This window comes from Arachis hypogaea, chromosome 15, assembly GCF_003086295.3.
Source record: "Arachis hypogaea cultivar Tifrunner chromosome 15, arahy.Tifrunner.gnm2.J5K5, whole genome shotgun sequence".
Lineage (NCBI taxonomy): Eukaryota > Viridiplantae > Streptophyta > Magnoliopsida > Fabales > Fabaceae > Arachis > Arachis hypogaea.
This window is the reverse complement of record NC_092050.1, coordinates 60608574-60622255: the sequence shown is the minus strand read 5'-3', so window position 1 is coordinate 60622255 and position 13682 is coordinate 60608574. Positions and strand designations below refer to the sequence as shown.

Genomic DNA, 13682 nt, shown 5'->3' with positions numbered 1-13682 from the left:
CTTAAAGTTGTGAATGTCCTATGAGTCCATCACCTCTTTTAAATGAAAAGTGTTTTAATTACAAAAGAACAAGAAGTACATGGTTTCGAATTCATCCTTGAAACTAGTTTAATTATTTTGATGTGGTGACAATACTTTTTGTTTTCTGAATGAATGATTGAACAGTGCATATGTCTTTTGATATTGTTGTTTATGAATGTTAAATATGTTGACTCTTTAAAGAATGATGAAAAAGGAGACATGTTATTTGATAATCTGAAAAATCATAAAATTGATTCTTGAAGCAAGAAAAAGCAGTGAAGAGCAAAGCTTGCAGAAAAAAAATTGCAAAAAAAAAAGAGGAGAAAAATGCGGAAAAAAAGGAAAAAGGAAAAGCAAGCAGAAAAAGCCAAAAGCCCTTAAAACCAAAAGGCAAGGGTAAAAAGGATCCAAGGCTTTGAGTATCAGTGGATAGGAGGTCCTAAAGGAATTAAATCCTGTCCTAAGCGGCTAAACCAAGCTGTCCCTAACCATGTGCTTGTGGCGTGAAGGTGTCAAGTGTAAACTTGAGACTCAGCGGTTAAAGTCGAGGTCCAAAGCAAAAAGAAGAGTGTGCTTAAGAACCCTGGACACCTCTAATTGGAGACTTTAGCAAAGCTGAGTCACAATCTGGAAAGGTTCACCCAATTATGTGTCTGTGACATTTATGTATTCGGTGGTAATACTGGAAAACAAAGTGCTTAGGGCCACGGCCAAGACTCATAAAGTAGCTGTGTTCAAGAATCAACATACTGAACTAGGAGAATCAATAACACTATCTGAATTCTAAGTTCCTATAGATGCCAATCATTCTGAACTTCAATGGATAAAGTGAGATGCCAAAACTATTCAAGAGGCAAAAAGCTACTAGTCCCGCTCATCTGATTGGAGCTAAGTTTCATTGATATTTTGAAATTTATAGTATATTCTCTTCTTTTTATCCTATTTGATTTTCAGTTGCTTGGGGACAAGCAACAATTTAAGTTTGGTGTTGTGTTGAGCGGATAATTTATATGCTTTTTGGCATTGTTTTTACATAGTTTTTAGTATGATTTTGTTAGTTTTTAATATATTTTATTAGTTTTTAAATAAAAATCACATTTCTGGACTTTACTATGGGTTTGTGTGTTTTTCTGTGATTTCAGGTATTTTCTGGCTGAAATTGAGGGACTTGAGCAAAAGTCAGATTCAGAGGTTGAAGAAGGACTGCAGATGCTGTTGGATTCTGACCTCCCTACAGTCAAAGTGGATTTTCTGGAGCTACAGAACTCCAAATGGCGCGATCTCAATTGTGTTGGAAAATAGACATCCAGGGATTTCCAGCCATATATAATAGTTCATACTTTTCTCGAGTTAGATGACACAAACTGGCGTTCAACGCCAGCTTCCTGCCCTATTCTGGAGTTAAAAGCCAGAAACAGGTTGCAAAGTGGAGTTAAACGCCAGAAACAGGTTACAAACTAGCGTTCAACTCCAAGAGAAGCCTCTACACGTGTAAAGCTCAATGATCAACCCAAGCACACACCAAGTGGGCCCCGGAAGTGGATTTCTGCATCATTTACTCATTTCTGTAAACCCTAGTAACTAGTTTAGTATAAATAGGACTTTTTATTATTGTATTCAAAGTCTTGGTTACTCCGGTTCCCCTCTGGGGCCGAGACCAATGAACTCCATTATCACTTATGTATTTTCAACGGTAGAGTTTCTACACACCATAGATTAAGGTCTGGAGCTCTGCTGTTCCTCATGAATTAATGCAAAGTACTATTGTTTTTCTATTCAATTCAAGCTTATTCCTATTCTAAGATGTTCATTCGCACCCAAGAACATGATGAATGTGATGATTATGTGACGCTCATCATCATTCTTGATGACATGTCACCATGTCATGTTTTTCTATGCTTTTCCTTTGTTTTCAATAGGTTTTATGCACTTTCTTGAGCCATAAGTAAGCCAATTGGGTAGAATTTCATGTTTCCTTTGATTCAATCAACCATGGGTAAATTAATACATTTTCATGAGATTTTGTGTTATAATTGTTATATATTATGAAAGAATAACAATCTCATGATTTTGAGCATAGCTTTGATGTGCTTGGTTGATTGATGATAGGTGAAAAGAGCTTTGAAGAAGGTTGAAGAAAGAAGAGATGGCAAGGAGCAAGAGAGAACAAAAAGCTTGAGCAAAAGCTTGCCTCAAACTTTAGCTCAAACTTTTGGAAGAGTTGAAAACACCCTGGATGGAGCAAAAGCTTGCGCCAACGTTTGCCTCAAGCTTTTTGGCAAACGTTGGCACCACACACCACAACAGCCTGAAGGGGTATACTTCCAACAAGAATAACTTGAGCTACAGAGCTCCAAATGAGGTGATTTAAAAAGCAATGGAAAGTAGGAATCGAGAGCTTTCCAAGCATATATGGCACTGCATGGTGGACACTAAAATTGAGGGAGAAAACTGCCCCGCAATGAGCATAAACAAACATGGTGGCAACCTGTAGTGAGGCCAACTGACCTCTGCACCTTCGACGGAGTATAACTCGAGCTGTAGAGCTCCAAATGATGCGCTTCCAACGGCATTGGAAAGTAGACATTTAGGGCTTTCCAACAATATATAATAATATGGGGTGGACAATACGTTTGAGCCTCTAGAACTGGCGTTTTCGACCACGTTTGAGGCAAACTTTACCTCAAACGCTGCATACCAAAGCCAGCGACCCTGTCCTCTTCAAAGGGACATAACTTGAGTTGTAGATGTTCAAATGCGGTGATTCCAATTGGGTTAGAAAGCTGACATTCAGAGCTTTCCAACCATATATAATAGTCTATAGTTGGCATGAAATTGGCAACGTTGACAAGAGGACAAAGTAGCACCCCACACATGCATACAAGGTGATCCACGTTTGGCTTAAAGTTTGACCTCAAACTTTAGCTCAAACGTGGATAGCAGCAAAAGGGGGTGGCTGGTATAAAAAGCTTGAGCCAAAGTTTACCTCAAACTTTGACTCAAGCTTTTGTGCTTTATGTCCCGATTCACAATGGGTTTCTCTCCAACTCCAAGTGCAATCAACAGAGGTCATCTTCAACCCAAATCTAAAGCACGCAAAGCCCATTATCATCACTCAAAGGCACAAGAAATAGATAAAATAGGAATTTCATTTAATTGTAATTTGTCTTTAATTTCACTTTCATTTTCATTTTCATTTTGTAAAAAGCCTATATAAGGCATCATTCTCATTTTAGAAAGGGAGAGGCTCTAATAGAGAGCATTGGAGGCGAATTCCATCAGAGAGCACTAGGATTTGAGAGCTCTCTCTTAGTTTTCATTTTGTTTTGAATCTTGGGTTGAAAATTGAAGAAATTTTGTTTCAATCTCACCTCGAGAATTCTCTCTGTTTTCTTCTTCTGCAATCTTTCTTTTAATTCTCTATAACTTTTCTCTTGTTGGATCAAGGAAGGACTTGAGATCTAGACTTGATTTCTAGTCTCCTCCACCCCTGAGATCTTCAACATCCTTTTAATTGCTGCAATTTAGCATCAGTCATTTTCTATTTTTAATCTTTCAAGCATTTTTACCTTCTGTTGCATTGCTTCCAATTTACATTTCCTGCAATTGTTCTAAGTTCTTATTCACTGCAATTTTGCTTCTCTGCTTACATTGTTCCCAATTTATTCTTCCTGCAATTTAAATTTCCAGTTGCGTGATCTATTGCTCTCTTTAATTTCCAACACCCCAGCCCCTTTACTTTTCATGCAATTTACTTTTCTTGCAATTTAAGTTTCAGCTATTTTACTTTCTTGTTCTTTAAGTTACTTGCAATTTTACTTACTGCACTTTATAATTCCTGCAAATTTACATTCTGTTGGTTCAATTGTCACTCAAATCACTCAATGTTAGCTTGACTAAACTAATCACCCACTAAAATTGCTTGATCCATCAATCCCTGTGGGATCGACCTCACTTTAAGTGAGTTTTACTACTTGATGCGACCCGGTATACTTGCCGGTGAGTTTTAGGTGTTTTGGAAATTCGTTTTTCCACAAATTTTCCCATCAATTCTCACTTACGAACGCGTGCCTGACAAACACTTCCGTTCTACATGCAAACAAGCTAGAATAAATATCTCTTAGATATCTAATACAGAGGACCGAGTCCGAGATATTAGAGTCTTCGTGGTATAAGTTAGAACCCATGGACGACCATTCTTGAGATCCGAAAAGTCTAAACCATGTCTGTGGTATTTCGAGTAAGATCTGGGAAGGGATGGCTGCGACGAGCTTCAAACTCGCGAGTGCTGGGCGTAGTGACAGACGCAAAAGGATCAATGGATCCTATTCCAGCATGATCGAGAACCGACAGATGATTAGCCATGCAGTGACAGCGCATTGACCATTTTCACTGAGAGGACAGGATGTAGCCATTGACAACGGTGATGCCTAACATACAGCTTGCCATAGAAAGGAGTATGAAGGATTGGATGACAGTAATAGGAAAGCAGAGATTCAGGAGGAACAAAAGCATCTCTATACGCTTATCTGAAACTCTCACCAATGAATTACATAAGTATCTCTATCTTTAATTTACGTTCTATTTATATTTTTATTATCAATTCACCATAACCATTTGAATCCGCCTGACTGAGATTTACAAGGTGACCATAGCTTGCTTCAGGCCGACAATCTCCGTGGGATCGACCCTTACTCACGTAAGGTTTATTACTTGGATGACCCAGTGCACTTGCTGGTTAGTTGTGCGAAGTTGTGACAAAGTGTGATTCACGTTTGAGAGCACCAAGTCTTTGGCGCCGTTGTTGATGATCACAATTTTGTGCACCAAGTTTTTGGCGCCGTTGCCAGGGATTGTTCGAGTTTGGACAACTGACGGTTCATCTTGTTGCTCAGATTAGGTAATTTTATTTTATTTTTAAGCTTTTTATTTCTTATTTTAGAAAATAATACAAAATTTTTTTTCTTTTTCGTTTTTCCCAAAATAATTTTCGAAAAAAATAAAAAAAAAAAATTAATAAAATCATAAAAACAAAAAAAATATTTTGTGTTTGTTGTTTGAGTCTAGTGTCAAATTTTAAGTTTGGTGTCAATTGCATGTTTTAACTTCTCCCTAAAAAAATTTTCGAAAAATTCATGTATATGTTCTTCGTGATCTTCAAGTTGTTCTTGATGATTTTCTATGTTTGATCTTTAATTTTTCTTGTTTTGTGTCTTTTCTTGTTTTTCTTATGCATTTTGAATTTATTAGTGTTTAAGGTTTGAAAATTTCTATGTTTGGTGTCTTGCATGTTTTTCTTTTCTTAAAAATTTTCAAAAATAAGTTCTTGGTGTTCATTTTGACATTCAAAGTGTTCTTGATGTTCACCTTGACATTCATAGTGTTCTTGCATGCATCATGTGTTTTGTTTCATAATTTTCATTCATTAGGTCTTTTTGATGTTTTTCTCTCTCATCATTAAAATTCAAAAATAAAAAAAATATCTTTCCCTTATTCTCTCATAAATTTTTGAAAATTTGATTTGATTTAGTCAAAAGTTTTTAAATTTAATTGTTTCTTATGAGTCAAGTCAAATTTTCAATTTAAAAATTCTATCTTTTTCAAATCTTTTTCAAAAATAAAATCTTTTTCAATTTTTTTCTTTCATAATTTCGAAAATTTTAAAATTTATTTTCAAAATCTTTTTCTTATTTCTATTTCATATTTTCAAAATTAATGCTAACAATTAATGTGATTGATTCAAAAAACTTTAAGTTTGTTACTTGCCTAGTAAGAAAGGTTCAATCTTTAAATTTTAAAATCATATCTTTTTGTTTCTTGTTAGTCAAGTAATCAACTTTATTTTTCAAAATCAAATCTTTTTAATTTTTTTTTCAAATATTTCTCAAAATAAGTTTCAATCACATCTTTTTCAAAATCAATTTCAAAATCTTTTCTAACTTCTTATCTAACTTCCTATCTTTTCAAAATTGATTTTCAAAACTTTTTTTTCAATTAATCTTATCTTGTTTGATTCTTATCTTTTTCAAAACCACCTAACTAATTTTCTCTCTCTAATTTTTGAAAATCAACTTCCTCTTTTTCAAAATTCCTTTTTAATTAACTAATTATTTTAAATTTAAATTTAAATTTTATTTCTTTTCTTATTTTCGAATTTTAACTTTAAATTTAAATTAAAAACATAAATATTTCTTTTCTTTTCAATTATTTTCGAATTCTTCCCTCTCATCTCCTTCTAATTATTTATTCATCTACTAACACTTCTCTTCCACCCAAGAATTCGAACCCACTCTTCCCCTCTGTGTTTGGATTCTCATCTTTTCCTTCCTCTATTCTTCTCTTCTTATACTTACATAAGAAATCTCTATATTGTGATATAGAGGATTCCATATTTTCTTTTTTGTTTTCTTCTTTTTCATATGAGTAGGAACAAGGATAAGAATATTCTTGTTGAAGCTGATCCTGAACCTGAAAGAACTCTGAAGAGGAAGCTAAGGGAAGCTAAAGCACAACTCTCTGGAGAAAATCTGACAGAAATTTTTGAAAAAGAAGGAGACATGGCCGAAAATAATAACAATGCAAGGAAGATGCTTGGTGACTTTACTGCACCAAATTCCAATTTACATGGAAAAAGCATCTCAATCCCTGCCATTGGAGCAAACAATTTTGAGCTAAAGCCTCAATTAGTTTCTCTGATGCAGCAGAATTGCAAGTTTCATGGACTTCCATCAGAAGATCCTTTTCAGTTCTTAACTGAATTCTTGTAAATCTGTGATACTGTTAAGACCAATGGGGTTGACTCCGAGATCTACAGGCTTATGCTTTTCGCGTTTGCTGTAAGAGACAGAGTTATAATATGGTTGGACTCTCAACCTAAAGATAGCCTGAACTCTTGGGATAAGCTGGTCACAGCTTTCTTAGCCAAGTTCTTTCCTCCTCAAAAGCTTAGCAAGCTTAGAGTGGATGTTCAAACCTTTAGACAGAAAGAAGGTAAATTTCTCTATGAAGCTTGGGAGAGATACAAGGAACTGACCAAAAAGTGCCCTTCTGACATGCTTTCAGAATGGACCATCCTAGATATATTCTATGATGGTCTATCTGAATTATCTAAAATGTCATTAGACCATTCTGCAGGTGGATCCATTCACCTAAAGAAAACACCTGCAGAAGCTCAAGAACTCATTGACATGGTTGCAAATAACCAGTTCATGTACACTTCTGAAAGGAATCCTGTGAGTAATGGGACGCCTCTGAGGAAGGGAGTTCTTGAAATTAATACTCTGAATGCCATATTGGCTCAGAATAAAATATTGACTCAGTAAGTCAATATGATCTCTCAGAGTCTGAATGGATTGAAGGAATCATCCAACAGTACTAAAGAGGCATCTTCTGAAGAAGAAGCTTATGATCCTGAGAACCCTGCAATAGCAGAGGTGAATTACATGGGTGAACCCTATGGAAACACATATAATCCCTCATGGAGAAATCATCCAAATTTCTCATGGAAGGATCAACAAAAGCCTCAACAAGGCTTTAATAATGGTGGAAGAAACAGGTTTAGCAATAGCAAACCTTTTCCATCATCCACTCAGCAACAGATAGAGAATTCTGAGCAGAACCCATCTAGCTTAGCAAATATAGTCTCTGATCTATCTAAGGCCACTGTGAGTTTCATGAATGAAACAAGGTCCTCCATTAGAAATTTGGAGGCACAAGTGGGCCAGCTAAGTAAAAAAGTCACTGAAACTCCTCCTAGTACTCTCCCAAGCAATACAGAAGAAAATCCAAAGAGAGAGTGCAAGGCCATTGACTTGACCATCATGGCCGAACCTACAAGGGAGGAGAAGGACGTGAATCCTAGTGAGGAAGACCTCCTGGGACGTTCAGTGACCAATAAGAAGTTTCCCTTTGAGGAACCAAAGGAATCTGAGGCTCATCTAGAGACCATAGAGATTCCATGGAACCTCCTTCTGCCCTTTATGAGCTCTGATGAGTATTCTTCTTCTGAAGAGAATGAAGACATTACTGAAGAGCAAGTTGCTAAGTACCTTGGTGCAATCATGAAGCTGAATGCCAAATTATTTGGTAATGAGACTTGGGAAGATGAACCTCCCTTGCTCACCAATGAACTGAATGCATTGGATAGGCAGAAATTACCTCAAAAGAAACAGGATCCTGGCAAATTCTTAATACCCTGTACCATAGGCCCCATGACCTTTGAGAAGGCTCTGTGTGACCTGGGGTCAGGAATAAACTTAATGCCACTCTCTGTAATGGAGAAACTTGGGATCTTTGAGGTACAAACTGCCAGAATCTCATTAGAGATGGCAGACAACTCAAGAAAATAGGCTTATGGACAAGTAGAGGACGTGTTAGTAAAGGTTAAAGACCTTTACATCCCTGCTGATTTCATAATCCTAGACACTGGGAAGGATGAGGATGAATCCATCATCCTTGGAAGACCCTTCCTAGCCACAGAACGAGCTGTGATTGATGTGGACGGAGGAGAGTTAGTCCTTCAACTGAATGAGGACAACCTTGTGTTTAAAACTCAAGGATCTCCTTCTGTAACCATGGAGAGGAAGCATGAAAAGCTTCTCTCACTACAGAGTCAACCAAAGCCCCCACAGTCAAACTCTAAGTTTGGTGTTGAACCCCCATATTCAAACTCTAAGTTTGGTGTTGGGAGGTTCCAACGATGTTCTAAACATCTGTGAGGCTCCATGAGAGCTCACTGTCAAGCTATTGACATTAAAGAAGCATTTGTTGGGAGGCAACCCAATGTTATCTAATTATATTTATTTATTTTCTATTGTTATTTTATGTTTTATTTAGGTTGATGATCATGTGAAGTCACAAAAACTACTGAGAAATAAAAAACAGAATGAAAAATAGAATGAAAAATATCACACCTTAGAGAAAGAGCAGTCTGGCGTTAAACGCCAGAAACAAGCATCTGTCTGGCGTTTAACGCCAGAAACAAGCATCTGCCTGGTGTTAAACGCCAGAAACAGGCTACATTTGGGCGTTTAACGCCAGAAACAAGCAGCAGTCTGGCGTTAAATGCCAGGATTGCACAGCAAGGGCATTTTACACGCCTAATTGGAGCAGGGATGTTAAGTCCTTGGCCCCACAGGATCTGTGGACCCCACAGGATCCCCACCATTTCTTCTCTCCTCTTCACCCTTTTCATAACTCTTTTCCACAAATACCCTTCACCAATTACATCATTCTCTCTTCCCTATCACCTTTTCACCACTCTCCCCTCCCAAACCCACCCACACATGGCCGAACCACTCACCTCCCTCCATCTCCTCCATTTTTCTTCTTCTTCTACTACCTTCTTCCTTCTTTTTCTCGAGGATGAGCAAACATTTTAAGTTTGGTGTGGTAAAAGCATTGCTTTTTGTTTTTCCATAACTAGTTATGGCACCTAAGGCCAGAGAAACCTCAAGAAAGAGGAAAGGGAAGGCAAAAGCTTCCATCTCCGAGTCATGGGAGATGGAAAGATTCATCTCAAGGGTTTATAGCTCAGTAGTAGAGCATTTGACTGCAAAACAAGAGATCATGGACCTCAACAAGAGAATGAGAAAATTTCTCACCATGAAATCCCTGAGATGCCTCAGGGGATGCACCTTCCTCCACAAAACTATTGGGAGCAAATCAACACCACCCGAGGAGAATTAAGTTCTAACATGGGACAACTAAGGGTGGAGCATCAAGAGCACTCCATCATCCTTCATGAAATAAGAGAAGATCAAAGAGCTATGAGGGAGGAGCAACAAAGGCAAGGAAGAGACATAGAGGAGCTCAAAAGCACTATTAGTTCTTCAAGAAGAGGAAGACGCCACCCTCACTAAGGTGGACTCATTCCTTAATCTCCTTATCTATTTATTTTACTGTTTTTCGATTTTTGAGCTTTATGTTTTATCTATGTTTGTGTCTTTACTACATGATCACTAGTGTCTAAGTGTCTATGCCTTAAAGTTGTGAATGTCCTATGAGTCCATCACCTCTCTTAAATGAAAAGTGTTTTAATTACAAAAGAACAAGAAGTACATGGTTTCGAATTCATCCTTGAAACTAGTTTAATTATTTTGATGTGGTGACAATACTTTTTGTTTTCTGAATGAATGATTGAACAGTGCATATGTCTTTTGATATTGTTGTTTATGAATGTTAAATATGTTGGCTCTTGAAAGAATGATGAAAAAGGAGACATGTTATTTGATAATCTGAAAAATCATAAAATTGATTCTTGAAGCAAGAAAAAGCAGTGAAGAACAAAGCTTGTAGAAAAAAAAATTACAAAAAAAAAAGAGGAGAAAAATACGGAAAAAAAAGAAAAAAGAAAAAGCAAGCAGAAAAAGCCAAAAGCCCTTAAAACCAAAAGGCAAGGGTAAAAAGGATCCAAGGCTTTGAGCATCAGTGGATAGGAGGGCCTAAAGGAGTTAAATCCTAGCCTAAGCGGCTAAACCAAGCTGTCCCTAACCATGTGCTTGTGGCGTGAAGGTGTCAAGTGAAAACTTGAGACTGAGCGGTTAAAGTCGAGGTCCAAAGCAAAAAGAAGAGTGTGCTTAAGAACCCTGGACACCTCTAATTGGGGACTTTAGCAAAGCTGAGTCACAATTTGAAAAGGTTCACCCAGTTATGTGTCTGTGTCATTTATGTATCCGGTGGTAATACTGGAAAACAAAGTGCTTAGGGCCACGGCCAAGACACATAAAGTAGCTGTGTTCAAGAATCAACATACTAAACTAGTAGAATCAATAACACTATATGAATTCTAAGTTCCTATAGATGCAAATCATTCTGAACTTCAATGGATAAAGTGAGATGCCAAAACTATTCAAGAGGCAAAAAGCTACTAGTCCCGCTCATCTGATTGGAGCTAAGTTTCATTGATATTTTGGAATTTATAGTATATTCTCTTCTTTTTATCCTATTTGATTTTCAGTTGCTTGGGGACAAGCAACAATTTAAGTTTGGTGTTGTGGTGAGCGGATAATTTATACGCTTTTTGGCATTGTTTTTACATAGTTTTCAGTATGATTTAGTTAGTTTTTAATATATTTTATTATTTTTTAAATAAAAATCACATTTATGGACTTTACTATGAGTTTGTGTGTTTTTCTGTGATTTCAGATATTTTCTGGCTGAAATTGAGGGACTTGAGCAAAAATCAGATTCAGAGGTTAAAGAAGGACTGCAGATGCTGTTGGATTCTGACCTCCCTACAGTCAAAGTGGATTTTCTGGAGCTACAGAACTCCAAATGGCGCGATCTTAATTGCATTGGAAAATAGACATCCAGGGCTTTCCAGCAATATATAATAGTCCATACTTTTTTCGAGTTTAGATGACGCAAACTGGCGTTCAACGCCAGCTTTCTGCCCCTATTCTAGAGTTAATCGCCAGAAACAGGTTGCAAAGTGGAGTTAAACGCCAGAAACAGGTTACAAACTGGCGTTCAACTCCAAGAGAAGCCTCTACAAGTGTAAAGCTGAATGCTCAGCCCAAGCACACACCAAGTGGGCCCCGGAAGTGGATTTCTGCATCATTTACTCATTTCTGTAAACCCTAGTAACTATTTTAGTATAAATAGGACATTTTATTATTGTATTCGAAGTCTTGGTTACTCCGGTTCCCCTCTGAGGCCGAGATCAATGAACTCCATTATCACTTATGTATTTTCAATGGTAGAGTTTCTACACACCATAGATTAAGGTGTGGAGCTCTGCTGTTCCTCATGAATTAATGCAAAGTACTATTATTTTTCTATTCAATTCAAGCTTATTCCTATTCTAAGATGTTCATTCGCACCCAAGAACATGATGAATGTGATGATTATGTGACGCTCATCATCATTCTCACTTACGAACGCGTGCCTGACAAACACTTCCATTCTACATGCAAACAAGCTAGAATGAATATCTCCTAGATATCTAATACAGAGGACCGAGTCCGAGATATTAGAGTCTTCGTGGTATAAGTTAGAACCCATGGACGACCATTCCTGAGATCCGAAAAGTCTAAACTTTGTCTGTGGTATTCCGAGTAGGATCTGGGAAGGGATGGCTGCGACGAGCTTCAAACTCGCGAGTGCTGGGCGTAGTGACAAACGCAAAAGGATCAATGGATCCTATTCCAGCATGATCGAGAACCGACAGATGATTAGCCATGTAGTGACAGCGCATTGGACCATTTTCACTGAGAGGACAGGATGTAGCCATTGACAACGGTGATGCCTAACATACAGCTTGCCATAGAAAGGAGTATGAAGGATTGGATGACAGTAATAGGAAAGCAGAGATTCAGGAGGAACAAAAGCATCTCTATACGCTTATCTGAAACTCTCACCAATGAATTACATAAGTATCTCTATCTTTAATTTACGTTCTATTTATATTTTTATTATCAATTCACCATAACCATTTGAATCCGCCTGACTGAGATTTACAAGGTGACTATAGCTTGCTTCAGGCCGACAATCTCCGTGGGATCGACCCTTACTCACATAAGGTTTATTACTTGGATGACCCAGTGCACTTGCTGGTTAGTTGTGTGAAGTTGTGACAAAGTGTGATTCACATTTGAGAGCACCAAGTCTTTGGCGCCATTGTTGATGATCACAATTTCGTGCACCAGGAAATCCTTTGGGGAAAATTGTATCCATTCACGATTACCACGTGCTAGTAGGATACTGAGTATAAAACCAGAGGAAAACCAATCCCAGGGATCTTTTCATGAGTGGACAACTTTGTTTAGAGAAATGCAAACAACTCCAAATGAAATTCCTGCTAATTACTATGAAGCTAAGAAAATTGTTTCCCAGCTTGGATTTGAGCAGGTTAAGATAGATTTTTGTGTCAATGGTTGTATGATATATTACAAAGAGGAAAAAGATCTTAGACAATGTAAATTTTGTGGGGAGTAGAGATTTAAGCCTAGGAAGGGTAAAAATAAAAAGGTGCCATATAAAAGAATGCATTATTTGCCATTGATTCCAAGGCTACAAAGGTTGTATGCATCAATGAGTACTGCCCCTTATATGTTGTGGCATCACCAATATCGCAGAAACAAGGACGTGATGACACATCCTTCCCGTGGTGAAGCATGGAAACATTTTGATACCAAGCATCCTCATTTTGCAAGCAAACCATGTGATGTTAGACTTGGACTTTGTTCTGATGGGTTTTTTCCTAATGTTCATATTAGCACACCATACTCTTGCTGGCTTGTTATAGTCTCCCCTTATATAACCTTCCACCTCATATGTGTATGAAAGACCCTTTTTTGTTCCTAATGTGCATTATACCCAGAAAAGAGAATTCTAAAGCAAAAATTGATGTTTATCTTCAACCATTGATAAATGAACTTAAAGAGTTGTAGGATGAAGGCGTCGTAACATACGACATTCATAGCAAGAGGAATTTTCAGTTACATGTCGTATTAATGTGGACTATTAACGATTTTCCTGCTTATGAAATGTTGTCTGGTTGGAGCACAGGGGGAAGATTAGCATGACCAATATGCATGGAGGATACCAAGGTCTTTTGGTTAGATTATGGCGGAAAAAATTCATGGTTTGATTGTCATAAGAGATATTTACCTGAAGGTCATCCTTATAGGCATAATAAAGTTTGTTTTAAGAAGAATGTT

General features: G+C 37.3%; 1 non-coding gene across 1 annotated transcript; it reads right to left on the bottom strand.

Annotated features, from left to right (window-relative positions):
* Positions 1-6971: 6971 nt before the first annotated feature.
* On the bottom strand, positions 6972-7079 carry LOC112752228 (small nucleolar RNA R71). The gene has a single exon (XR_003176674.1). It is a non-coding gene; the product is annotated as a small nucleolar RNA R71 (small nucleolar RNA).
* Positions 7080-13682: the final 6603 nt, after the last annotated feature.